At 46.5% G+C, this 25,243-nt stretch overlaps 1 long non-coding RNA gene across 1 annotated transcript; it reads left to right on the forward strand.

Moving 5' to 3' along the window:
• The first annotated feature begins 2,706 nt into the window (after nucleotides 1-2,706).
• LOC122919585 lies at nucleotides 2,707-24,270 on the forward strand. Its single transcript, XR_006386811.1, has 2 exons — nucleotides 2,707-3,370; nucleotides 22,892-24,270. It is a non-coding gene; the product is annotated as an uncharacterized LOC122919585 (long non-coding RNA).
• Nucleotides 24,271-25,243: the final 973 nt, after the last annotated feature.

Genomic DNA, 25,243 nt, shown 5'->3' on the forward strand with positions numbered 1-25,243 from the left:
GACTCTTTCCACATTTGTAGCTGCCTAGTTTTTTGGGGGATAAAAGTGGGCCAGCAGAAATGGCTTTTTTATGTTGTTTCGGCTTGCTGGGGGCAAGGAGGTCCTTAAACGTCGGGGCTCTCCTGTAGGTCATTCTAGGCTTAGGGGGTAAGTGTTTTGCAAGGTATGGATCCTGTAGTAGGATATACCAGTGTTTTGAAAAAATTGTACGTATATTGTTGTTGGATGTATTAAACTGTGTGACAGAGTTTATATTCATTTCTGTGTGTGTCCCTTGCCTTTTTGTGGGCTGTAGACAGGTTTCCTGTGTATCGGTCATGGTTCTACCATAGGTGTTTTTTATGAGTTTCCTCGGGTAGCCTTTCTCGATAAACCTTTTTTTTGAGGATTTTTGCCTGATTTTTAAAGTCACTATCAAGGGTACAGTTTCGTTGGATCCGTTTGTATTGACTATATGGGATGTTTTCTAACCATTTTTTGTTATGAAAACTTGAAAAATTGATATAACTATTTGTATCAATGGATTTAAAGTATGTTTTGGGTGGCCACCGTACAATTTTTTCAAAACACTGGTATATCCTACTACAGGATCCATACCTTGCAAAACACTTACCCCCTAAGCCTAGAATGATCTACAGGAGAGCCCCGACGTCTAAGAACCTCCTTGCCCCCAGCTAGTGGGCAGCTAGTGAAGTTAGCGTTTTAGCCAGCGGTAGCCTGGCCTGTATTTATGTCTGAGAGAGATACAAGTATAAGAGCCTAGTCCAGGAAGGTGGCACAGTAGCCTACACGCTGTGGGAATAACAGCGTGCAGTATACAAGCAGAGAGACACCTGAACAATAAAGGACGTATGAAATAAGCTACTGCAGATGCATAGAGCCACCTAGTGGACGGACTCGATAATCATAGACAATACTGTGATAATCACTAGCAGGCAGGCTATGCTGATAATTTTAACTATAGGGTTAATATAGAGTTCTAAGAAAGTTATTTTAAGGACAAGTGATAAAAGCTATTTTTTTGAATTATTAACACGTGTCAATCCAGGGACACTGATGGTCCTAGTGGCCAATTGTAAATAATACATCTTCTAGTATAAACTTTTTTAAAGGACATCCTCTGAAAATTCTTAACATCTCGTCGCTTGATATTCCACCAAAAATATTTAATGATTTTTTATGCAAGGGGCCCATGCAACAGATCATTTTACAATACTTTAGGTTACTGCATCTATACACTTCTCCGAGTGTTGTAGTAGACCAGGGTTAAGGGCGGCCTCAGTGTTATACTCCTAATACTAATTTTATGCAACAAACATCTGCAACTGTACATTACTGCCTATGAAACCTCTGCTAGCTACATTTGTGAAACTGTATCTATGATAGACGACCGATACAGCTTCATAAAAGAATGACAACATTGTATCAGCAGCCATTACCCTTGGATTCTAATGAGGTTAATCTCCTGGGGTTGCTCCCCTCTATCTAACAGAATTTTTCCCCACCAATATAAACAATCAGCCAACATCCACCCCACCGTTTTATTTACTAATATATGCAATTTTATGTACAGTAGGACTTTTATATATATATATATATATATATATATATATATATATATATATAATTATTATTATTATACCCTCTTTTTATTTATATAAATTATGGTATATATTTTTATGCTGATGTACATGTGTGTATATGTCTATATATATATATATATATATATATATATATATATATATATGTTTTATTCGTTTATTAAGATATATGTACATTTTCTTATTCATAATCAATATAACCACCATACTTTACACCACTCCCTGTACCTTTTATTATATATTTTTTAATTTTTAATTAATATAACCACCATGCTTTATATTACTCCATGCCCAGTCTTTTCTTCTAAAAAGCATTACCATTACAATGACCCACCCGTAAACATTTAAAAATACGGCCAAATTTAACCATTGCAGCATTTTTATATATTCCAAAGCACCCTAGAATATAATCATGTATTTGTCTTTTTCGCAAAAGAAATCAGGTCCACTATACATATATATTTTTAAAGTGATCAGCAAGGAACTTGAATGCCTGATGACAGCCCTCCATTGTTTGAGACACAGCCTGGGCTGGGTTGTTTTCTCTGCCTTGGCTGTGTTAACTGTAAGTATATACGTAAAGGGAAGACATTTACACATCCCAGTACAGGTATATCCTATGACATTATGTTTCACTTAACTTGTGATTCCAGTTTTGTCATATATGTGTTGTCTCGCCCATGCAACTTATTGTATGTGGGTGAGACTTCCACGGAGTTGAAAAAAAACTCGTCTCAACAACCACCGGTGCAGTATCAGAAAAAAGAGCCCCGACCTGCGGTGTCTAAACATTTCACTGAGGCGGGCTCATAAGGAGAATGATTTGAAGTGTTGGATTTTGGACCACATACCGCTACCCAGACGTGGTGGTGATAGATCTAAGTTGTTAAAACCCAGGGAGTTACTATGGATGCCTAGGTTGGGCAGCCTGAAGCCCAATGGATTGAATGTGGAATACAATTTTGGGGATATTACGTAAAGGGTTGTTTGCCTTCTCTGACCTGGGGTGTGTAACGTGTCCTAAGGGGTGTGGATTTGAAGAATTGTAACAATTTTATAATGTTTTTTCTAAAAACTTTTTTCCTTTCTTTTCTTTTGGATCACTTACACAATATGAAGAAAGAAGGGATGGACAATAAAGTCGAGTAGTTGCAGGCATATCCGTCGGGAATTTGGCACGCCTATTGTAATGCTTTATATAATGTACACTACCTTTTCTGTGGAGGGCCATAGGGTAAATTGTTGTTAGCTCTGGTGGTTCGATCTGTATCATTTTTCAACTGCCCTGTGTGTATATATATTTGTTTACCGGCCTGAGGAGATCCCTCTCGAGTAGATAGATCTCTGCATAACTTTTAGTGAGCCCCCCATCGATAGCCACGTGAATTGTGGTGGTCCTTGGGGTGCTGCCCTAGATGGCAGGGTTATAGCCCTGTGAAGGGGACCGTCCCTGCTGCGTTGCGGCATCATACTCGATCATGTAGCTGGTTTTCTGATGATATTAGCAATGACAGGTGGAGCTTGGGCAGTTTGCCAACAATCAAGATGGCGCGTGTATGCCTGGAGTACACTGGGCATGCGCGGAACATCGCACACACCAGGGATGAGTACGGAACGGCGGAGTGGAAATGCGCATGCGCCGGGAGTCGTTTGTGATGCATGACGCACTCAGCCGGCCGTGTATCCCCTGATTGGCACTCCTCTGAGCAGGCGCAATAGAAGACATACAACGCCGTGATGGTGGATTGATAGCGTGTCTTACCCGATGGGTATGTTTGCATCACTTGCCCTTTGACTCCTCCCCCTACACTAATTTTAGTTTCAATATGTAACTTGGTCAGTATTGCCAGATGATGTTGGTCATCAGGGGTTTACAGGTTTATTATAAGATTATTATGCCGAAATATATGTCACGATTATTGCACGTAACCGAGTTTTTACCTTGCAATTTGTATTGTATTTTTTGCACAACTTTTTAGTTTTGTCTTGTATGTTAATTATATCAACACCCACTGATTTGATTGGTCACATGACTCTGATGTGTGTTGTATTGCCTATATATACTTACCACGTGTATCTGTTCTTTGCTTGACAAAGGCTCTAGTGCTGAGCCGAAACGTTGCCCCGCACGGGGGAACAAAGGAGTTATTTTTTATCATCTAAAGGAGTGCCGTTCACTTTCTGGTCTATATATATATATAGATACTAGCAGAAGGACCCGGCTTCGCACGGGTATATTTCATCTATTTCATTTAATGTTTCTGTGTGTCGTTAAAAGATATCGACAGTATCCTCCACAACAGTGACATCTACAGCACCCCGCTATCTGCTGAACTGTGTATCTAATCTTATCCTGTGTGATACTGACTGCTGAGCTGTGTATCTAATCCCATCCTGTGTGATACTGTCTGCTGAGCTGTGTATCTAATTATATCCTGTGTGATACTGCCTGCTGAGCTGTGTATCTAATCCTATCATGTGTGATACTGCCTTCCGAGCTGTGTATCTAATTCTCTCCAATGTGATACTGTCTGCTGAGCTGTGTATCTAATCCTATCCAGTGTGATACTGTCTGCTGAGCTGTGTATCTAATCCTATCCAGTGTGATACTGTCTGCTGAGCTGTGTATCTAATCCTTGCTGATCTGTGTATCTAATCCTGTCCTGTGTGATACTGTCTGCTGAGCTGTGTATCTAATATCCTATCCTGTGTGATACTGCCTGCTGAGCTGTGTATCTAATATCCTATCCTGTGTGATACTGTCTGCTGAGCTGTGTATCTAATCCTATCCTGTGTGATACCGTCTGCTGAGCTGTGTATCTAATCCTATCCTGTGTGATACTATCTGCTGAGCTGTGTATCTAATCCTATCCTGTGTGATACCTGCTGAGCTTTGCACCTAATCCTATCCTATGTGATACTTAGAGTTGAGCGGACATCTGGATGTTCAGGTTGAAGTCAATGGGGACCCGAACTTTTGAGCACTAAAATGGCTGTAAAAATGTCATGGAAAGAGCTAGAGGGCTGCAAAAGGCAGCAAAATGTGCTTAAGAGCATGGCAAGTGCTCTGCAAACAAATGTGGATAGGGAAATGAAATGAATAAAAAAGACATAAAAAAGACCTTAAAAAAAATTAAAATTAGGAATGATGTAGGAGGAAGAGGTTGAGGAGGCGGTGAATGGGTGGATGTGGCCGTGGAAGAGGCGGTGAAAGAGGAACAGGTAGCCAACACAGATGTGTGTTATTTAGCATTTTTACATATGGGTATCCCCCAAAATATCGGGACATATAAAAAAGAAATAGGAATAAGTGCACTTGAGTACAAGGATGGATGGTTGAGGCTGTTAGAACTGTCTATTCTGAACAAGGTACAGACAAGTCTTGTGGGATCCAGGCCTGGTTCATTTTAATGAACGTGAGCTGCTGTGGACAGGCGTCTGCGTCTTGTCTGTAATGACGCCTCCTGCCAGGCTAAATACACGTTCAGAGAGTACACTGGCTGCAGGGCAGGCCAGCACCTCCGAGGCATACAGGGCAAGCTCTGGCCATGTGGACAATTTGGAGACCCAGAAGTTGAATGGGGCAGAGCCATCAGTCAGTACGTGTAGGTGTGTGCACAGGTACTGTTCCACCATGTTGTTCAAATGCTGCCTCCTGCTAACACGCTCCATATCAGCAGTTGGGGCCGGTTGTTGCAGCGAGGTGACAAAGCTTTTCCACATGTCGGCCATGTTAACCCTGCCTTCTGAGGTGCTGGTGCTGACACAGCTGCGTTGGCGACCTCTTCCTCCTCCCCTGCCTTCGCCTTGTGCTTCCACTTGTCCCCGGCGTCAGTCGGGAATGCTCTCAGGAGCGCGTCTACCAGCGTGTGCCTGTAGTCGCGCATCTTCCGATCACGCTCCAGTAAGGGGATTAAGGACGGCACATTGTCTTTGTAACGGGGATCCATCAGGGTGGCCACCCTGTAGTCCGCACACGTTAAAATGTGGGCAACTCTGCTGTCATTGTGCAGGCACTGCAGCATGTAGTCGCTCATGTGTGCCAGGCTGCCCAGAGGTAAGGACAAGCTGTCTTCTGTGGGAGGCGTAATGTCTGCGTCCTCCGTAACCCCCAGCCACGCACCAGTGATAGGGCCTGAGCTGCGTTGGGTGCCACCCCGCTGTGACCAAGCTTCATCCCCATCCTCCTCATCCTCCTCGTCCTCCAGTAGTAGGCCCTGGCTGGCCAAATTTGTACCTGGCCTCTGCTGTTGCAAAAAACCTCCCTCTGAGCCACTTCTAAAAGACTGGCCTGAAAGTTTTAGAGATGACGCCTCTTCCTCCTCATCCTCTTCGTCCTGGGCCACATCCTCTTCCATCATCGCCCTAAGTGCTCTCTCAATGAGACATAGAAGTGCTATTGTAACGCTGATAATGGCGTCATCGCCACTGGCCATGTTGGTGGACAGGAGAGGGCTGGAAGCCTTAGTCCTGGGGGTCAAATCCAGTCAAGTGGCCCATTTTAGCCCCGCCCATTATTAAAAGCCCCTCCTATATATAATCGGCCACTCCCAACAAACACTGTACAGCTGACATTCTATAGTTGCGGCCTGTCTCTACACATTATACGGAGAGGGGAGGCCGTCCTGGCTGCACTGCCTGCTTCACATCATACAATAAACAGCAGCAGGCTACAGCCAGGAAGCTCCTCCGCTCTCCTCCCGTCTCTGCAGAGATTGACAGACAGACATTAGTTTCCCACATTTCCATCATCTTTACATCTTCTGAACACCCTTTCCTGCCACCCCAAATACTATACTGCAGAAACAGTCCCCCTGGAAATACTACTACCACACAGATAGTGCCCCCTTCAACAATTATTATTATTAAATAATTGTGCTAAGCTGATACTATGCCAGGGTGCCCCCAAAGTAACAGTGCTCCCCAAAATCCCACCAATAGAAATAATTCTCTGCCAGAGCATACTTAGTAGTAATAATGCCCATATAGTGCCCTAGTAATCATGTTCCTCATAGCCCCCAGTAGTAGTAAAGCTCCCCATAATACCCCCTAGTAGTACTAATGCTCCCTATAATATGACAGTACATGAAATACCCCCGCTTATTGCCCGCAGTTGAGCTAATGTCCCCATAATGTATGCCAGTATAAAATACCCCTATATAGTGCCCCAGTAAATGCCCTCATAGTGCTCATTTCCCCCTTCCCCATAGTGTCCCCATAATATGCCAGTAAAAAAATGCCCCTTCTTAGTGCCCCCAGCAGATGCCCCTATAGTGCTCCTCTCCCCCACGATGTGCCAGTAAAAAATGCCCCTTCTTAGTGCCACCATATGCCCCAATAGCGCTCCACTCCCCCATAGTGCCGCTCTCCCCTATAGTGCCTCCCATAATGTGCCAGTAAAAAATGCCCCCGTAGTGCCACCAAATGCCATAGTGCCCCCCATAATGTGCCAATACAAAAGGCCCCTTTAGAGCCCCCACTTCCCTATAGTGCCCCCAAATAATGCCCCTATAGTAAAACATTAGATGCCCCCTAGTGCCGCTCTCCCCTATAGTGCCCCCCATAATGTGCCAATAATTTTAAAAAAGCCCCTTTAGAGCCCCCAGATACCCCCATAGTGCTCCTCTTCCCCATGGTGCCCCCCATAATGTGCCAGTAATAAATTCCCCATATAGTGCCCCCCATAGTGCCAGCTCCTCCCAAAGTGCCAGCTCCCCTCATAGTGCAAGTTCCCCCCATAGTGCCAGCCCCCCCATAGTGTCAGCCCCCCATAGTGCCAGCTGCCCCCATAGTGCCAGCTCCCCCATAGTGCCAGCTCCTCCCCATAGTGCCAGCTCCCCCCATAGTGCCAGCCCCCCCATAGTGCCAGCCCCCCCATAGTGCCAGCCCTCCCATAGTGCCAGCACCCCCATAGACATAGTGCCATCTCCCTCATAGCCATAGTGCCAGCTCCCCCCCATAGTGCCAGCTCCCCCATAGCCATAGTGACAGCTCCCCCCACAAAGAAAAAAAAACCCACACTAATACTTACCTCCATCAGCAGCGATGCAGGTCTCTTCCGGCCTGTGTCCCTGCTGTGTGCTGCCCGGCTCAGGCAGCGCGATGATAATGACGTCATCGCGCTGCCTGAGCCGACCTCGGATAGGCTGCAGGCATTAGTGCCTGCGGCCTATCAGAAGAACAGGGGAGGGACACGCCTCTCCCTCCCCTGCCCCACAGTACAGCCATCTGTATCGCTGTCCTGAGGACGGCAATACAGATGAATATGGAGATGAGCGCTTCCACAATGGAAGCGCTCATCTCTTACTGCCCGCCTCCACTGCTGCCCTGTGGTGATCGGCGGTGCGGCCCTGAGGAATAAAAAAAATATATAAAATTTTGTTAAAGACGGGTGGCCCAGCAATTCCTCCCTGCCCCCCGGCCAAGCCTGCCCCTTTTGGTGGAGTACTCAAAACAGTGCAACAGGGCACACAGGTCTCGAATGGAGGCCCAGTCATTGGTGGTGAAGTGGTGCTGTTCCGCAGTGCGACTGACCCGTGCGTGCTGCAGCTGAAACTCCACTGACCCTATGGCCTGCTGCTGCTCGCACAGTCTGTCCAGCATGTGCAAGGTAGAGTTCCCCCTGGTTGGCACGTCACATATGAGGCAGTGAGCGGGAAGTCCAAAGTTACGCTGTAGAGCAGACAGCTGAGCGGCGGCAGGATGAGAACGCCGGAAGCGCGACCAGACGGCCCGCACTTTGTGCAGTAGCTCTGACATGTCGGGGTAGTTGTGAATGAATTTCTGCACCACGAAATTCAGCACATGCGCCAGGCAAGGGATGTGAGTCAAACCAGCTAGTCCCAGAGCTGCAACGAGATTTCGCCCATTATCGCACACCACTAGGCCGGGCTTGAGGCTCACCGGCAGCAACCACTCGTCAGTCTGTTGTTCAATACCCCACCACAACTCCTGCACGGTGTGGGGCCTGTCCCCCAAACATATGAGTTTCAGAATGGCCTGCTGACGTTTACCCCGGGCTGTGCTGAAGTTGGTGGTGAAGGTGTGTGGCTGACTGGATGAGCAGGTGGAAGAAGAGGAGGAGGAAGCCGAGTAGGAGGAGGAGGCAACAGGAGGCAAAGAATGTTGCCCTGCGATCCTTGGCGGCGGAAGGACGTGCGCCAAACAGCTCTCCGCCTGGGGCCCAGCTGCCACTACATTTACCCAGTGTGCAGTTAGGGAGATATAGCGTCCCTGGCCGTGCTTACTGGTCCACGTATCTGTGGTTAGGTGGACCTTGCTACAGATGGCGTTGCGCAGTGCACACTTGATTTTATCGAGACTTGGTTGTGCAGGGAAGGCACGGCTCTCTTGGAGAAGTAGTGGCGGCTGGGAACAACATACTGTGGGACAGCAAGCGACATGAGCTGTTTGAACCTGTCTGTGTCCACCAGCCTAAATGACAGCATTTCATAGGCCAGTAGTTTAGAAATGCTGGCATTCAGGGCCAGGGATCGAGGGTGGCTAGGTGTGAATTTACACTTTCTCTCAAATGTTTGTGAGATGAAGAGCTGAACGCTGCCGTGTGACATGGTGGAGATGCTTGGTGACGGAGGTGGTGGTGTTGGTGGTACATCCTCTGTTTGCTGGGCGGCAGGTACCAACATTTCTCCAGAGGCGGAGGAAGAGGCCGAGGCAGCAGCAGAAGAGGCCGAGGTGGCAGCAGCAGAAGAGGTAGCAGGGGGAGCCTGAGTGAGTTCTTTGTTTTTAAGGTGTTTACTCCACTGCAGTTCATGCTTTGCATGCAGGTGCCTGGTCATGCAGGTTCTGCTAAGGTTCAGAACGTTAATGCCTCGCTTCAGGCTCTGATGGCACAGCGTGCAAACCACTCGGGTCTTGTCGTCAGCACATTGTTTGAAGAACTGCCATGCCAGGGAACTCCTTGAAGCTGCCTTTGGGGTGCTCGGTCCCAGATGGCAGTGGCCAGTAGTAGGCGGACTCTCTTGGCGGCAGGTGTTCTGCTTTTGCCCACTGCTCCCTCTTTTGCTACGCTGTTGGCTCGGTCTCACCACTGCCTCTTCCTCCGAACTCTGAAAGTCAGTGGCACGACCTTCATTCCATGTGGGGTCTAGGACCTCATCGTCCCCTGCATCGTCTTCCACCCAGTCTTCCTCCCTGACCTCCTGTTCAGTCTGCACACTGCAGAAAGACGCAGCAGTTGGCACCTGTGTTTCATCATCAGAGACTTGCTGAGGTGGTATTCCCATGTCCTCATCATCAGGAAACATAAGTGGTTGTGCGTCAGTGCAGTCTATGTCTTCCACCGCTGGGGAAGGGCTAGGTGGATGCCCTTCGGAAACCCTGCCAGCAGAGTCTTCAAACAGCATAAGAGACTGCTGCATAACTTGAGGCTGAGACAGTTTCCCTGGTATGCATGGGGTGATGTGACAGACTGATGGGCTTGGTTTTCAGGTGCCATCTGTGCGCTTTCTGCAGAAGACTGGGTGGGAGATAATGTGAACGTGCTGGATCCACTGTCGGCCACCCAATTGACTAATGCCTGTACCTGCTCAGGCCTTACCATCCTTAGAACGGCATTGGGCCCCACCAAATATCGCTGTAAATTCTGGCGTCTACTGGGACCTGAGGTAGTTGGTACACTAGGACGTGTGGATGTGGCAGAACGGCCATGTCCTCTCCCAGCACCAGAGGGTCCACTAACACCACCACGACCATGTCCACGTCCACGTCCCTTACTAGATGTTTTCCTCATTGTTACCGTTCACCACAATAATAAAAAAAATATTTGGCCCAATGTATTGAATTCAAATTCAGGCCTTTTTTTACAGACACCTAACACTATCTGGCTATCTATTTACTGTATTACACTAATACAGGCACAGCAGTAACCACAGATTTAGCTGAATATAAATTGTAGGCCTAGTATTTAGGCCCTGGATGACAGGTTTCCTTTTACGGACAGAATTAGACTTGGAAATGCACGGTAGCGTGTGAAGTTATTGAGGATGACCCTATCAGCACCTTCAATGTAATATACCCTTTTATGGATAGTTTTAAACTTGGCCTGCTACAGCGGGAAACCACTGATTTAGGGACCTGTGTGAAGTTGGCACCCCATGTTCTTAAATTTCAAAAAGAAATACACCATTCGTTTGTGCTGCGTTTGTGCTGGTTTGTGCCGCAAAAATGAACGTTTGTGCCGGTTCGGTTCCTGAGATATTGCGCGTTAGATTTTTATGAAGCCCCGCCCATTTTCCACCCCATGTTCTTAAATTTCAAAAAGAAATACACAGCTGCGTTTGTGCTGCGTTTGTGCTGGTTTGTGCTGCAAAAATGAACGTTTGCGCCGCTTTAGTTTCCGAGATATTGCGCGCTTGATTTGCTGAAACCCCGCCCACTTTCCACCCCATGTTCTTAAATTTCAAAAAGAAATACACCATTCGTTTGTGCTGCGTTTGTGCTGGTTTGTGCCGCAAAAATGAACGTTTGTGCCGGTTCGGTTCCTGAGATATTGCGCGTTAGATTTTTATGAAGCCCCGCCCATTTTCCACCCCATGTTCTTAAATTTCAAAAAGAAATACACAGTTCGTTTGTGCTGCGTTTGTGCTGGTTTGTGCTGCAAAAATGAACGTTTGCGCCGCTTTAGTTTCCGAGATATTGCGCGCTTGATTTGCTGAAACCCCGCCCACTTTCCACCCCATGTTCTTAAATTTCAAAAAGAAATACACCATTCGTTTGTGCTGCGTTTGTGCTGGTTTGTGCCGCAAAAATGAACGTTTGTGCCGGTTCGGTTCCTGAGATATTGCGCGTTAGATTTTTATGAAGCCCCGCCCATTTTCCACCCCATGTTCTTAAATTTCAAAAAGAAATACACAGTTCGTTTGTGCTGCGTTTGTGCTGGTTTGTGCTGCAAAAATGAACGTTTGCGCCGCTTTAGTTTCCGAGATATTGCGCGCTTGATTTTCTGAAACCCCGCCCATTTTCCACCCCATGTTCTCAAATTTCAAAAAGAAATACACCATTTGTTTGTGCTGCGTTTGTGCTGGTTTGTGCAGCAAAAATTAACGTTTGCGCCGCTTTGGTTTCCGAGATATTGCGCGCTTGATTTGCTGAAACCCCGCCCACTTTCCACCCCATGTTTTTAAATTTCAAAAATAAATACACCATTCGTTTGTGCTGCGTTTGTGCTGGTTTGTGCCGCAAAAATGAACGTTTCTGCCAGTTCAGTTCCTGAGATATTGCGCGTTAGATTTTTATGAAGCCCCGCCCATTTTCCACCCTATGTTCTTAAATTTCAAAAAGAAATACACCGTTCGTTTGTGCTGCGTTTGTGCTGGTTTGTGCAGCAAAAATTAACGTTTGCGCCACTTTGGTTTCCGAGATATTGCGCGCTTGATTTGCTGAAACCCCGCCCACTTTCCACCCCATGTTTTTAAATTTTAAAAAGAAATACACCATTCGTTTGTGCTGCGTTTGTGCTGCAAAAATGAACGTTTGCGCCGCTTTGGTTTCCGAGATATTGCATGCTTGATTTGATGAAACCCCTCCCACTTTCCACCCCATGTTTTTAACCCTGACTCTAGACCCCCCAGGTGTGCTGCAGCTTGCCCCCCTCCTGCCCCCTTTCACAACTTTTTTTGGGGGGCACAAGCATATTATATATTTTTTTTTTTGCGTACGCTGACTGTGGCCGGGACTCTTAGCGTCACTGTTAGCGCATCGCACGCCCCACCGCTGATCAACTTCAGACGGTTGATCAGCGAGTTTGAATTTTAAAAAAAATCACATTTTTGGGGCTTTTTTAATTTTTTTGTCTGTTAGGTTTAGGGTAAGTTCCCGAACACCCGTCCCCCCACACACACGCACACCAAATAAAGTTTATCACACACACACACACACACTCCCCTATGGCCTGCCGGATGTTCTAGGCGGCATATGCCCAGCTTGCCTCTGAGAGCCCCAGTGAGGACGAGGATGACCCCACTTTCCTTTTGTCATCCGCGTCCTCCTCATCATCTAGCAATGATGATGAGACCCCAAGGCGGCGGAGACGCCGCCAGGTGGAGCAAGGAGACCGCCATGCTAGGGACCCTGTGGCCCACACTAGTACGAGAAGCTCTGGGGCTCGTACTAGTTTTCAGGCCCACCAGTTAAGACCACCGGAGCCCCCTACCGGTGAACTTGTCTGGTATACCCCAGAGCGTTTTGAGCCCGTGATTCCTGATTTTGTAGGCCAACCAGGAATCCAGATTTCCACAGTGGGCTTCACTGAATGCGACTACTTTAGTCTTTTTTTCAGTGACTCCTTTGTGAATCTGATGTTGGAGCAGACGAACCTGTACGCCCCACAGTTCATTGCTCAACATCCGGGCTCCTTTTTGGCTAGGCCCGGTGGCTGGACTCCGGTCTGTGCAGCCAAGATGAGGACGTTTTGGGGCCTCGTGCTGCATATGGGCCTAGTCAAGAAACCTAGTGTCAGGCATTACTGGAGTGGGGACGTCCTCTACCAGACCCCACTTTACAATTATGCAGATAATGCAGCATGTCCCCCCCAAGGTGATCCTGCCTATGACCGCCTGTACAAAATCAGGCCGGTCATCGATCACTTTGGGGCCAAATTTGTGCAGGTCTATGTACCTGGAAGGGAAGTCGCGGTTGATGAGTCTCTCATTGCTTTCAAGGGGAGACTCATTATCCGCCAGTATGTTCCCTCTAAGCGGGGGAGGTATGGCGTGAAGCTGTACAAACTTTGTGAGAGTACCTCAGGGTGCACTTACAAGTTTCGTGTGTACGAGGGTCGAGATTCCCGTATTCAACCCCCAGAATGTTCCCCCACTCTGGGTGTTAGCGGGAAACTTGTGTGGGACCTTATGCACCCACTGCTAGATAAGGGCTACCACTTGCACGTGGATAACTTTTATACTAGTATCCCCATAGTTTTATATCCGATTGTCAGGGGCTAAAATGGGGAAGGGGAACATAAATGTAGTACTCCATGGAAGTGTGGTACTCCTTGAAGCAACTAATAACGCAGAGGCCCGGATGATCGGGCCACGTGTCACACTGAGTAGTAGTGTCCTTCCGTATCCCCCTCCTGCGACACAGTCTGCACCTTTTTTGGGTCCGCCCTTCTTTCTAGTATGGGGGACCACACCTGGAAAGTGTTGGCCAGGGACGATCTGGGCGCCTCCAGTTCCCGAGGTACTCCGGCCTGCTCTTTCCCGGTCAGAAAAGATCCGGTCCTTGAGGACTGCCTCATAGAACTGGAGGAATGTCCCTGTGTTGCCAGCGCTCCGGGACAGCACAAAAGAGTTGTACAAGGCAACCTGCACCAAGCAGACCGCAACTTTTTTATACCATGCCGGGTTTTGCGCATGGCGTTATATGGCTCGAGGACTTGATCAGAGAGATCAACTCCTCCCATATAACGATTGTAGGCGACGATACAATCGGGCTTGAGGACCGTTGCCGCGGTACCTCGCACAGGGACAGGGGTGATGCCGTTACCGTGAATTGTGGACAGCATGAGGACATCCCTCTTGTCCTTATGCCTGACCAGCAACAGGTTTCCACTGGTAAGTGCACGGGTCGCACCCCTAGGGATAGGTACCTGGAGGGGGTGGCCAGGGAGGCCGCGTTGATTTTTCCGCACAGTCCCACAAGCGAACGTGGATCTGGCGGCAAGAGACTGGAACAAGGGGATACTAGTATAAAAGTTATCCACGCAAAGGTGGTAACCCTTATTTAGCAGTGGGTGCATAAGGTCCCACACAAGTTTCCCGCTAACACCCAGAGTGGGGGGACATTCTGGGGGTTGAATACGGGAATCTCGCCCCTCGTACACACAAAACTTGTAAGTGCACCCTGAGGTACTCTCACAAAGTTTGTACAGCTTCACGCCATACCTCCCCCGCTTAGAGGGAACATACTGGCGGATAATGAGTCTCCCCTTGAAAGCAATGAGAGACTCATCAACCGCGACTTCCCTTCCAGGTACATAGACCTGCACAAATTTGGCCCCAAAGTGATCGATGACCGGCCTGATTTTGTACAGGCGGTCATAGGCAGGATCACCTTGGGGGGGACATGCTGCATTATCTGCATAATTGTAAAGTGGGGTCTGGTAGAGGACGTCCCCACTCCAGTAATGCCTGACACTAGGTTTCTTGACTAGGCCCATATGCAGCACGAGGCCCCAAAACGTCCTCATCTTGGCTGCACAGACCGGAGTCCAGCCACCGGGCCTAGCCAAAAAGGAGCCCGGATGTTGAGCAATGAACTGTGGGGCGTACAGGTTCGTCTGCTCCAACATCAGATTCACAAAGGAGTCACTGAAAAAAAGACTAAAGTAGTCGCATTCAGTGAAGCCCACTGTGGAAATCTGGATTCCTGGTTGGCCTACAAAATCAGGAATCACGGGCTCAAAACGCTCTGGGGTATACCAGACAAGTTCACCGGTAGGGGGCTCCGGTGGACTTAACTGGTGGGCCGGAAAACTAGTACGAGCCCCAGAGCTTCTCATACTAGTGTGGGCCACAGGGTCCCTAGCATGGCGGTCTCCTTGCTCCACCTGGCGGTGTCTCCGCCGCCTTGGGGTCTCATCATCATCGCTAGATGATGAGGAGGACGCGGATGACAAAAAGTGGAGTCATCCTCGTCCTCACTGGGGCTCTTGGACTCTGAGGCAAGCTGGGCATATGCCGCCTAGAACATCCGGCGGGCCATAGGGGAGTGTGTGTGTGTGATAAACTTTATTTGGTGTGCGTGTGTGTGGGGGGACGGGTGTTCGGGAACTTACCCTAAACCTAACAGACAAAAAAATTAAAAAAGGCCCAAAAATGTGATTTTTTAAAAAAAATTCTAACTCGCTGATCAACCTTCCGAAGTTGATCAGCGGTGGGGCGTGCGATGCGCGAACAGTCAGCGTACGCAGAAAAAAAATATATAATATGCTTGTGCCCCCAAAAAAGTTATGGGGGGGGGGGGGGAGGGGGGCAAGCTGCAGCACTCCTGGGGGGTCTAGAGTCAGGGTTAAAAACATGGGGTGGAAAGTGGGCGGGGTTTCATCAAATCAAGCTTGCAATATCTCGGAAACCAAAGCGGCGCAAACGTTCATTTTTGCAGCACAAACCAGCACAAACGCAGCACAAACGAATGGTGTATTTCTTTTTGAAATGTAAAAACATGGGGTGGAAAGTGGGCGGGGTTTCAGCAAATCAAGCGCAATATCTCGGAAACCAAAGCGGCGCAAACGTAAATTTTTGCGGCACAAACCAGCACAAACGCAGCACAAACGAATGGTGTATTTCTTTTTGAAATTTAAGAACATGGTGTGGAAAATGGGCGGGGCTTCATAAAAATCTAACGCGCAATATCTCAGGAACTGAACCGGCACAAACGTTCATTTTTGCGGCACAAACCAGCACAAACGCAGCACAAACGAATGATGTATTTCTTTTTGAAATTTAAAAACATGGGGTAGAAAGTGGGCGGGGTTTCAGCAAATCAAGTGCGCAATATCTCGGAAACCAAAGCGGCGCAAACGTAAATTTTTGCTGCACAAACCAGCACAAACGCAGCACAAACGAATGGTGTATTTATTTTTGAAATTTAAGAACATGGGGTGGAAATTGGGCGGGGTTTCAGCAAATCGAGCGAAATATCTCGGAAACCAAAGCGGCGCAAATGTTCATTTTTGCAGCACAAACCAGCACAAACGCAGCACAAACGAACGGTGTATTTATTTTTGAAATTTAAGAACATGGGGTGGAAAATGGGCGGGGTTTCAGAAAATCAAGCGCGCAATATCTCGGAAACGAAAGCGGCGCAAACATTAATTTTTGCTGCACAAACCAGCACAAACGCAGCACAAACGAATGGTGTATTTCTTTTTGAAATTTAAAAACATGGGGTGGAAAGTGGGCGGGGTTTCAGCAAATCAAGCGCGCAATATCTCGGAAACCAAAGCGGCGCAAACGTTAATTTTTGCTGCACAAACCAGCACAAACGCAGCACAAACGAATGGTGTATTTCTTTTTGAAATTTAAAAACATGGGGTGGAAAGTGGGCGGGGTTTCAGAAAATCAAGCGCAATATCTCGGAAACCAAAGCGGCGCAAACGTTAATTTTTGCTGCACAAACCAGCACAAACGCAGCACAAACGAACGGTGTATTTCTTTTGGAAATTTAAGAACATGGGGTGGAAATTGGGCGGGGTTTCAGCAAATCGAGCGAAATATCTCGGAAACCAAAGCGGCGCAAACGTTCATTTTTGCAGCACAAACCAGCACAAACGCAGCACAAACGAACGGTGTATTTATTTTTGAAATTTAAGAACATGGGGTGGAAAATGGGCGGGGCTTCATAAAAATCTAACGCGCAACATCTCAGGAACCGAACCGGCACAAACGTTCATTTTTGCGGCACAAACCAGCACAAACGCAGCACAAACGAATGGTGTATTTTTTTTTGAAATTTAAAAACATGGGGTGGAAAGTGGGCGGGGTTTCAGCAAATCAAGTGCGCAATATCTCGGAAACCAAAGCGGCGCAAACGTTCATTTTTGCAGCACAAACCAGCACAAACGCAGCACAAACGAATGGTGTATTTATTTTAGAAATTTAAGAACATGGGGTGGAAAATGGGCGGGCCTTCATAAAAATCTAACGCGCGATATCTCAGGAACCGAACCGGCACAAACGTTCATTTTTGCGGCACAAACCAGCACAAACGCAGCACAAACGAATGGTGTATTTATTTTTGAAATTTAAGAACATGGGGTGGAAAATGGGCGGGGTTTCAGAAAATCAAGCGCGCAATATCTCGGAAACGAAAGCGGCGCAAACATTAATTTTTGCTGCACAAACCAGCACAAACGAATGGTGTATTTCTTTTTGAAATTTAAAAACATGGGGTGGAAAGTGGGCGGGGTTTCAGCAAATCAAGCGCGCAATATCTCGGAAACCAAAGCGGCGCAAACGTTAATTTTTGCGGCACAAACCAGCACAAACGCAGCACAAACGAATGGTGTATTTCTTTTTGAAATTTAAAAACATGGGGTGGAAAGTGGGCGGGGTTTCAGAAAATCAAGCGCAATATCTCGGAAACCAAAGCGGCGCAAACGTTAATTTTTGCTGCACAAACCAGCACAAACGCAGCACAAACGAACGGTGTATTTCTTTTGGAAATTTAAGAACATGGGGTGGAAAGTGGGCGGGGTTTCAGCAAATCGAGCGCAATATCTCGGAAACCAAAGCGGCGCAAACGTTCATTTTTGCAGCACAAACCAGCACAAACGCAGCACAAACGAACGGTGTATTTCTTTTTGAAATTTAAGAACATGGGGTGGAAAATGGGCGGGGCTTCATAAAAATCTAACGCGCAATATCTCAGGAACCGAACCGGCACAAACGTTCATTTTTGCGGCACAAACCAGCACAAACGAATGGTGTATTTATTTTTGAAATTTAAGAACATGGGGTGCCAACTTCACACAGGTGATTTAGGGAATTGCTAATTTGGGAATTGTATTTCAACCCAGAAAAAAATATATCCTTTGCCAGACAGCAGACAGTATTACAATTGGCTAGCCACAGCTGAAACACCAGATTTAGGGTACTGCTATTTTGGCAATTGTATTTCACCCCTCAATAAAATAGTAAGCACAGCCAAGCCCCTGATATAGTATATAGCAAAAAAAAACAAAACACTATTGATGGTTAAATGGACTTGGTGGCAGCTTGTGCTGGCGCACCACAAGACACAAAATGGCCGCCGATCACCCCAGAAAAAAGTGACAGAAAAACGCTCTGGGCAGCCTAAAAACTGTGAGCATTTAAATAGCAGAGGTTGAATGATTCACAGCTGTAGATCGATCACTTCATTAAGTGTTTTGGAAGAGTAAATCCCTGCCTAATCTCGCCCTAACAGCAGCAGCTGCATCCTCTCCCTACACTGATCAGAGCAGAGTGACGTGCGGCGCTACGTGACTCCAGCTTAAATAGAGGCTGGGTCACATGCTGCACTGGCCAATCACAGCCATGCCAATAGTAGGCATGGCTGTGACGGCCTCTTGTGGCAAGTAGTATGACGCTTGTTGATTGGCTGCTTTGCAGCCTTTCAAAAGCGCCAAGAAAGCGCCGAACACCGAACCCGAATCCGGACTTTTACGAAAATGCTCGGGTTCGGGTCCGTGTCACGAACACCCCAACACAGTTCGGGTTCGCTCATCCCTACTGCTGTATAAACGGATTTGTTCGAATTGGTTGAAGATTTACTTTTTTTCTTTTGAGCAACACTGTGTAAATTTTTGATCAGATGGTCTTTCTCCTTCAAAATGTTTTGCTTGACAAAAATTGCATATCTGATTTAAATCTCCACATGTGTGGGGTATAATGTTACCCTCATTAATATTAACTAAATCATTTATCATTGACATTCTTTCTATTGTTGCCCGGGATTCGTTATTTTCCACTCGTTTACTTCGGGCCAGTCTCTGTAATTGTCGTTCTTCTGATGTAAGACTTGCTCTCCTAGCTTTTTCTCTTTCAGCATGTCTCTTACGTTTTTGTCTTTCTCTTATATCATTTATCCTCTCCTGTGTGGCTGTTGATAAATGTGTTGTGTCTGTTTGTAGATCTGTTATCCTGCCTCTTTTTATTGCTTATTGCTGACGTAGTGTTGCTCGCCTAGCTCTGTGTGCTTTCACATTTTTCTGACGCTCATTTTCCTTTTCTTCAATAGATCTATTTGCTCGTTATTGTCTTTCTCTTAGGCCTATTGCACACGGCCGTTTTTTTTTCCTGTTTACTGGCCGTTTTTTGCGTTCCGTATACGGTCCGTATACGGAACCATTCATTTCAATGGTTCCGCAAAAAAAACGGAATGTACTCCGTATGCATTCCGTTTCCGTATTTCCATTTTTCCATTCCGTTTTAACATAGAACATGTCCTATTATTGCCCGCAAATCACAGTCCGTGGCTCCATTCAAGTCAATGGATCCGCCAAAAAAACGGAACACATACGGAAATGCATCCGTATGTCTTCCGTTTCCGTTCCGTTTTTTCCTGAACCATCTATTGAAAATGTTATGCCCAGCCCAATTTTATCTATGTAATTACTGTATACTGTATATGCCATACGGAAAAACGGAACGGAAAAACGGAACAGAAACGGAAACAAAAAACGGAACAACGGATCCATGAAAAACGGACCGCAAAACACTGAAAAAGCCATACGGTCGTGTGCAATAGGCCTGAGGCTGGGTTCAGACCTGAGCGTTTTACAGTGCGTTCCCTATGGGAATGGTTCTTACCTGAGCGTTTTACAGTGCGTACGATCGCGCTGTAAAACGCCCGACGCCCCAAGAAGTACATGAGCTTCTTTGGGGCGTCTTGTCGCACGTTCCCATACATAGACTTCCGGGAACGCGCGACAATGGGCGTTCGCTTGTCTCTGTATGCGCGATTGCAAACGCCGGTACAATCGCGCATACAGAGCGCTCCATCGCGAACGCTCAGGTCTGAACCCAGCGTTAGAGATTGTATTTTACGCTGATTTTCCTGTTCTTCTATAGATCTATTTGCTCTTCTGAATCTTTCTCTTTTAGCGTTTTTGTGACACTCATTTTCTTTTTTTTGAATTGATCTATTTGCTCGTTTTTTTCTTTGTTTTTCAGCCTTTCTTTTTTTGATTTTTACTTGCTGACTTGACTGTTTCTCCAGGAGAATTTGGTTATGTAGGGTTTCATTGTCTGTGTCTTTTGTCCTACTTGATGTGTCCTTTTTTTTGGGTGGCATGTTGTTAGTAAAAAGTCCAAGTAATATAGGCTTGTACTTTTATAATTTTATAATATTTTCTCTTACTGTAATACTGACTTATATGTAGCTGTAATATGCGTCACTGGTACTGACTTTTGGCTGAGACTGCAGGCACTGTGACTGGTGGCTGATATGACTGCCACTGACTGGTAGTGCTGAGACCACTTGCACTGTGACTGGTGACTGATACAGCTGGCACTGACTGGTGGTGCTGAGAGCACTGGCACTGTGACTGGTGGCTGATACTGCTGGCACTGATAGGTCGTGCTAATATGGCGGGCACTGTGAATGGTGGCTAATAGAGCTGGCACTAACTGGTGGTGCAGAAACCACTGTCACTGTGACTGGTGGCTAATACGCTTGGCACTGACAGTTGATGCTGAGACTGCTGTCACTGTGACTAGTGGGTGATACGGCTGGCACTGACTGCTGGCAATGACTGGTGGTGCTGAGACGGCAGTCACTGTGACTGGTGGCTGATAGAGCTGGCACTAACTGGTGGTGCTGAGACCACTGGCACTGTGACTGGTGGCTGATAGGGCTGGCACTGACTGCTGTTACTGTGACTGGTAGCAATGATTGATGGCTGGCAATTATTACTGGCACTGATTGGTGGTGCTGGCTAATACTGCTGGCAGCAGCTGCAGTGTGTATCTGAGAGCAATTTCTGTCACTGTGCATGTAATGGTGGCGCTTCTTATGCACTCTGCTCCAACTGACACCACACACCATAAGAGGCGGTTATTGTCCAGTGGCGCAGTTGTTGGATTGGTGTGATAGGACGGCTCCATGTTGTGGGCGGTCCGTACAGCGTGTGGTGTGCCGTGTGTTTATTGGCTGGCGCAATTGTGGGCGATCCGGGCAGCGACTCTGATTGGACGGCCGTGTTGCTGTGGGCTGTCCGGGCTGCATGTGATGTGCCGTGTTTTTATTGGCCGGCGGGGCAGTGCTTTGGGCGGTCCCTGCTGTGTGTGTGGAGTGTGTGCTGATTGGTTTGTACGCCGCGCATGCGCACTTCACTAATCGACACACACGCACGGACAACAGCCCTGAGCACGTACACAGGGCTTTTATTAGTAAAGATAAAAAGAGGTTACATCCTATGTTGCCCATATGTATCCCTCCTCCCATTGAACAGTTTCAAGGGTATTAATAAGACGTGATGTGTCTCTGAGGTAAGAGGGTAGTGAAGGAACATACCTGTGAAGTAGATTATCAATATATTCTAAAAGATTGGAGGGAAAGAACCAATCCCGGATATTATTGATCGTCCAGGAGGATTGGAAAGTGACTTGTGTATCTTTATAAAAAATAAAAGCGAGCTGTGGCGGAATGAGGTATTTTAAGGAATGCTCTTTCTTTTTTGTCTAGAACGCCTGTGTCAAATCCTATATCCACCAAATCAAATAGTGGTTTCTTTTGTAGGATCGTTTTTGAGTGGTTTGTGATACTCTGTATCAGAGATTATTCTGAGGGATTCTGTTTGATAGTAACTCAAATCCATGATCACTATCCCACACCCTTTGTCTGCATTTTTAATCACTATTTCTCTATTTTTGCTCAGATTTCTTAGAGCCAGTGTTAAGTCAGCGCTCAGGTTTTTAAGTTCTGGGCTGGAGATGGTGGTCCTCCTTTTATTAATATAGTTAGTAATTAGTTAGGGATTTCTAGAATTCATTGAGAAAAAAAAGGTATCTTTAAGATCTCCCATGACCATGTTATAAAAACTTTCAATAGGAGGGCCTCTACTATGATCTGCGGCACCACCAATGTGATATATATGCTGCAATGTCCCTGCAATTTATACTATGTGGGTCAAACCACGCAGACACTTCGAGAACGAATGAATGAGCATCGGTCTAATATAAGACGGATAGTGGTCACCCACAGTGTATCATGACACTTTACAGTATCACATGATAGGGATCTGGCCCTTTTGAAGATGACCCCCCCTGGAATATGTTCCTTCCTCTTTCCAGCACCTCGTTAGAAAAGAGATGTTCTGGATATATCAACTGAAGACTCTTATACTTTTTGGATTAAATGAATCGCTAGAATATGTGAATTATTAATTGTTTTAATATACCTCATCTTCTTTTCCTTTTTTTTTGTCTGGCCCTTATTTAGTGCAGTTGGGACTCTTTCTACAATGGATTGTAAAAATACCAGAAATTGGTCGTGCTCTTTCTATAATGGAATGTGAAAATACCAGAAATTGGTCGTGCTCTTTCTACAATGGAATGTAAAAATACCAGAAATTGGTCGTGCTCTTTCTATAATGCAGTGCTTCTCAATTATTTTCTGTCATGCCCCCCTAGGAAGAAGAAAACATTTTGCGCCCCCCGCGCGACTGTAAATAGTATCATTTGTCTATAAAATTGTTATAAGTACACCTCTGCATAACACTGTATTTGTGTTTATCCCACCTCCTCTCCTTGACCCCTGCTCTTTATGTTCTTTCTGTGCTTCAGCTCTTGTTTTCCCACCTGGTGATGCTGCGGATGTATCTTTGCGACTCTGCCTTGATGACCTGTCAGCGTCCTGCTCTTTCTCCTCTGTGAGTGGCACTAGGAACCGGCGTATTGATTCCTGTATGTCTCCACGGGTCCTCTGCATGTGTCACGTGCGTTGGCGGTCACGTGGTCCTCCGCGTCGGGCTGCTACTGGGGCTGGGCTGGGACAATCTCCAGTGATCGCGCCGCGCTGCTCCCTCTCTCCAGCCGTAGAGTTGCTAGGCAACCGAAGCCGTGTGGGACGCCGCTTGCGAGTGAGTCGGATAATCCGATCTGGACATCCAATATGACAGTGTTTGCCGAGGTCAAACGAGCCCCCCTTTACGGAGCCTCGCGCCCCCCCAATATTGCTTGTGTCAAACTTGAATAGCTCCAAGGGGGTATAAACATATAACATTGATGTATGGGGGCGCGGGCCTGTCAGGAAGGAGAGATCTGGGTGCTGAACAAGGAATTGTTGGAAACGTAAGGACTTTGAAGTTCCTAACAAAGTGACATATGAAAACTACAGAAATATGGACATTCGATAGAAATACAATATCGATTTAATGACCATTACATATACTTTGGAAAGAAAGAAATCGCGAGTTCCAGTTAATACAAATGGGACCCATATCCACCTCTTCCAGATATCCCTCACTGTCCCAGCATGCATTGTCCTAATTATGGATGCTATATAAAGGAGGACATGAGACCATCACTGTTTAAACCACTGAAGAAGGAGTTGTTTCACCCCGAAACGCGTTTGGTAATTAACAGTGAGGGATCATCGAGAAAGGAGCGCTCCAATAACGGCATACTCTAAAAATCGCATATTCCAATATTGGGGATAGTAGCGATCTTTGAATCGACTACGCACATCTACAGGTGATCCGAATTTCCGCTCGAAAACTTTAAATCACATGACCGAACAGTGAACCACGTGGGACGCCACGTAGGTCCTGGCAGGTCACAACGGGGAACTGTGCTACACTACCGCACCGTATTCACAGGAGCGGGGGAAATTTTCACCCACAGCTTCATGCAGATGATGGTGGATATTGGCGATAACAGATGAAGATTTGGTAATGTAAAACAACCAATATAATACCATTAACTTCCTGTGGCTTTTAACATTTCTGAGTGCATACGAACATATGATCCTGGGGCCAGTTCGACTGAACTGATACGATTGCGATATAGACCCGATTGTTCCTCTCCTATACCGGATTATGCGTATTGGGATATTTTGTAAATTGCGGTATTTTTTACTTTTTTATGATATGTAATGATGTGTATGTGATACATTTATGTTTACTCATTTTAAAGATTTACTAAAGATTTTATTTTGGATACAACATATACATGTGTTTGCCTGATATTGAGTGACCCCCTACCAATTTCTCAATCTCTACTTTCTATATACCAGCACTTGGGAGTGCTGTGGGGTAGTGCACCTTTCCAGGAGTGGAACAGTGAGTGAGCCACCATTTTTTCTATTTTTTACCCTTTAAATGAAAGCCTTTAGTAAAATCAGAGGGTTCCTTGTCATTAATGGTACAACATTGCTTTTATTGTGCAACCATAAGACATAAACCTGTCCTGTCTCCTTTGTGGTCAAAAAAAACAAAGCTTCTCTTTAGGCCTCTTGCACACGAACATGTGCTGCCCGTGCTGCGGCACGCATACCGCTGGTCCGCAATACATGGGACACTGGCCTTGTGCATTCAGCATCACGGATGCCGACCCATTTACTTAAATGGGTCTGCAAATCTGGAGATGTGGTGCAGGACGGAACGGAACCATGGAACGGAAGCACTACGGAGTGCTTCTGTGGTGCTTCCATTCCGTTTTTCCATTCCGCAAAAAGATAGAACTTGTCCTATCTTTTTGCAGAACAGATGGATCGCCGACCCCATCCGAGTGAATGGGGTCGCGATCCGCATGCGGCTGGCCCACAGTCGGTGCCTGTGCATTGCAGACAGCAATTTGCGGTTCGCAGCACAGGCATGGGCAGCACACGTTTGTGTGCAAGAGGCCGTATTCAGATGTTTAATCACATGGTCGTACAGGAAGGGAATCTTATTATTTAAATGACAACTTTCTTGAATCAGACATTCAGCCGTCTGTCCCACCTCCACAAGGGAGGGAAAAGCATAAACTAAAAACCATAAGCATAAACTAAGTGCAGGAAATGAATATTGGGTGTGAGTCTCAGCACAAGACATTCTCGTCCTCGCAGGTAGGATCCTGAGCTGTCAGTCTACCTGTGGGATTATTGGTATGTGCACTCTCTTATGTGTCTGCTTATTCATTATCTGACTTCTGGTA

This window comes from Bufo gargarizans, chromosome 9 (genome assembly GCF_014858855.1).
Source record: "Bufo gargarizans isolate SCDJY-AF-19 chromosome 9, ASM1485885v1, whole genome shotgun sequence".
NCBI lineage: Eukaryota > Metazoa > Chordata > Amphibia > Anura > Bufonidae > Bufo > Bufo gargarizans.